This window comes from Vicia villosa, unplaced genomic scaffold (assembly GCF_029867415.1).
Source record: "Vicia villosa cultivar HV-30 ecotype Madison, WI unplaced genomic scaffold, Vvil1.0 ctg.000752F_1_1, whole genome shotgun sequence".
NCBI classification, from domain to species: Eukaryota; Viridiplantae; Streptophyta; class Magnoliopsida; order Fabales; family Fabaceae; genus Vicia; species Vicia villosa.
Genome location: NW_026705337.1, coordinates 495,036 through 499,156, shown reverse-complemented (window position 1 = coordinate 499,156; position 4,121 = coordinate 495,036).

The window sequence follows — 4,121 nt, the reverse complement described above, 5'->3', positions numbered from 1 at the left end:
TACATTTTTTATTTTTAAATATTGGTAAAAAAAGACTCATTGGATAAAAAATTATTTGATACATTTTTTAAAGAACAATAAATATCATTTATTAGAAATAATTATATTATAAAAATAATTTATATAATAAAAATAAATTTATATGTCAAATATTTTTTTACATGAAGTTAATGGTAGATTATATTTATAAGTTAGTGATGTTATTTTAAAAAAACCTACATTGTTGATTGTTCAAACAAATGAATAAACTATTTAACTTACGTTAAAATTTCTCAAACGTCTAAGTTGCAACAATATTCACCTTGAAGAAATTATTCATCTTACATTAAAATTTCTCAAACGTCTAAGTTGCAACAACATTCACCCCGAAGAAACTATTCATCTTACATTAAAATTTCTCAAACTTCTAAGTTGCAACAACATTTACCCTATAAATATGAACCACCTTTAACTTTGTCCAAATTTGCTAGACAAAAATGGTTACAAAGTGCTGGCTTAGTTGAGAAAAAATTCGAAATAAAACATAATTTTTGCTTGGATTTAATTTTTCTTGAAACAATCAATAAAATTCCGTTAGAAATAATATATGAAATTGTCAACTTCTAACTTTTCAAATATCTTGTAATTCATAAAAATAGTTTTTTTCTTAAACAAAACATATGTCTTTTAATATATCCGATAGAGGGACTGTTTGTTTGGTTTTTTTTTTTAAAATAATTTTTATAGTATTATATTACTTTGTGTAATTGTGTAAATAAAATTTACAAAGAAATTTTTCACAAAAGCGGGTTTGAATAATTATTTTTAAATTGTTATTTTAGATAGTTCATCTTTTTAATGAATATGTTTTTTTAATATCAAAATTAAAAAAAAAAACACTTAATTTTGAAACTATTTTAAATAGATTTTCATAAAAATCATTTTAAAATTTTGTTGCTAAAATTACCAGTTTCCATTATAGTTAAAGTTCTCATATATATATATATATATATATATATATATATATATATATATATATATATATATATATATATATATATATATATATATATATATATATATAAGGGATATTCTTACTCCAAGAGTAAGTTATCAAGACTTACTCCAAATCTTGACCATTAATTCTTTTCAATCTAATAGTTAAAATGAATGAATATTAATTTTTTTTCATATTTATTTATTTATTTTTGTTAACAATTAGATTTAAAAGAATTAATGGTTGTGTATGTACACTTCTCTTAAATTTTAACTGAGAAGCAGAATCCTGCTACCCAAATATATATGTATAGGAAAAAAAATGAGTACAAAGAAAATACAATCAAACTGGCCTCTCAAGGCTTAGCGAAATCTAAACTTAGGATAGCCAAATTTGTTACAATGAAGATCAGAGACTATTTGCGGCGGAGGATAATCCCACCAACAAAATTCATCTAGACTGATGCCAATATTTTCCAAGATATCAGCACAAGTATTTCCCTCTCTAAAAATAGAGAGATTAAGAAGTGCATATTCTTAGTAATTGAGATACAATTCTGCCAGCGATTTCTTACCTGCCAAGGTACAATAGAAGGGTCCTTGAAGGCAAGTTGGACAAGCTGAGAATCTGTTTCAAGCCATAAACTGAACCAGCCTTTAGATTGGGAGTTTTCAATAGCAAGTATAGCTCCCATCAACTCAGCAAAGAATGAGGATGAAATTCCCAGGTTAGTAGCAAATCCACCTAAAAAATCTCCATTTCTATCTCTGTATAAGCCTCCACAGGCTGCAATGCCTGGATATCCTTTTGCCGCTCCGTGTATGTTACATTTAATCCAAGTGGATGATGGGGGTTGCCAAATAACTTCTGATATCAAAGGAGCCTCTGGCGGTCGAATACTGATCGGTCACCATTTCTACTTAAGTTCGTCATAAATTCGGCATAAGATCGTCATACTTGGTAACACTTTGTGGTTATTTTTAAGTGTTTTTCTTTGATTCATCTAGTTCTAGTAATTTTGTGTGCATTTTGTTTTTGCGCCATTTATCTTTGTCTATTAGGTGCTTTTGATCTCTCTACTTGGTGGTTGTAGGTTAATTCTGGATCAGATGGAAATTGCACAAGTGTTGGTGTAAAAGAAGCTGAAAATCGTGACAGGCGTGTAGTATTTTGATCATAACTGGAGCTTCGTAACTCGAAATGACGCGGTTCCGAGGGCAAAACTTTGCTAACGAAAAGGGCTACAACTTTGACGTTGAAGTTAAAGCCAAATTATGAAGGCAGAGGCTGACACGGTCAGACCGTGTCAAGTGACACGGCCGTGTCCAGCCTGCTGAAGAATTCTTCCTAAAAGTGGCAGAAGCTGACACGGTCAGCCCGTGTCAAGTGACACGGCCGTGTTAGCGGGTGCGGACAGAGTTTCTGAATTTTGATGTTTTTTACAATTTTAAAGACCCAGGGGCAATTTTGGTATTCTAGGTGAGATCTGAAAACCTAGAGGGATTAAAAGAGAATTGAGAGACAAGGAGAAGGCACTTTTGATCGTACGATAGAATTCCAGAAGAGGGCAAGATAGCTTTATCAAGGTTTTGGAAGACGAAGAGATTCAACGGTGGACACCATTGAAGATAGCTTTGTAAATGTCTAAACTTTTTAATTTTGGTTTCTTGAATCTTATGAGAGGCTAAACCCCCCAATGCCAGGGGGTGTCCCTGATTTTAATTGTAATGACTATGATCTACGTATTTCTTTAATCAAGCATTCATGTTTTGCAATTTAATTGTATAATGTTTTTATGCTTTCTTTGTTGGATAAACAAAGATCGATCTCCGGTTAACAATTTGTAGGACTATGATTGTTAAGGTTTTTAGACAATTGAATCTGAGATATCACCTAGGACTAGGGATACCGTAAGGTTATTTGAATATTCTTGATCATTTATATCTTTGGTTTACAAACCTTTGTTTCTAAGGACTTAGGCAATAGGATTGCAAACCAAAAGGTTTTCACTAAGGACTTAGGAAAACACTCTTAAGAACAAATAGTTGCATCTCATGAACTTGTTGAAGAGATCTTTTTACAGAGTCATTATAAGGCAAATCATACACCTACCTTGGCATTACTCTAAATTTATACACAAAAGCTTAACTTTACTTTCAGCTTATGTATTCAGTTATTTCAATATAAGACAAATACCCATATGCTATTTTGTTTAATTGACTAGTTACAATAACTTACATTTCCCACGCAATCCTCGTGATCGATACATGGGGTAAAACCCATTATTACTACATCGGTGAAAATAGTACACTTGCTATTTTTCCGATCAAATACTGACACAAAAAGCATTGAAGATAGCGAATTCTGACATTGAATTCGAGGCAGTTTTTCTAGAATTATTCCCAACTATAGATGTTTTAGATATGACCAAGTTAATGAGAGATTTCCAATGAATATATCTATTATTAAACCTCTGTTGGTTCCCAACAAACCAAATGCAATCAATAATATTGATAACTGCGGCTAACACGACGATTTGGCATTGGTCAGACCAGCCTCTGAAACAAATCTTCTAGATATCAATGGCCGATAGGTGAAGGTGCATTTGCAGAATGGAGCTGAGCCAATTCCATATTTTTAGAGCATAGCAGCATTCAAAAAATAGGTGATGAGTATTTTCTTGTTTGTTACAGCAGAGAGAGCACATAGAGCAAATGATAATACCCTTACCATCCAGCTTGTTATCAGTAGGAAGCTTATCATGAACCAATCTCCATGACAGCAAAGATTTTGACAGAGGGATATCCAAACACCAAATTAGTTTTGCCCAAGCTAGATTTTGCCCAATTACTCCTTGAGAAAGGAATGCATCTTTAAAAGAAATAGTACTTGACACCGACCTTTTCCACACCAATGTATCTTCTTTGGGGTCAAGAGGAATCGTTATATTAGACACAATACTCCTTAAGGCTGGAAATCTAGTTGTGACAGAATGAGGAAGATGCCAAAGTTTATTCACTATAAAGTCTTCAACCTTTGCTGTAAGGTGCTGGTGCAGATGAGAAGGAATTTGTAGTAAGATAGCTAAGGGAGGACCGCACCATTCATCTGTCCAGAAATTGATGTTATTACCTTTACCTAGCAG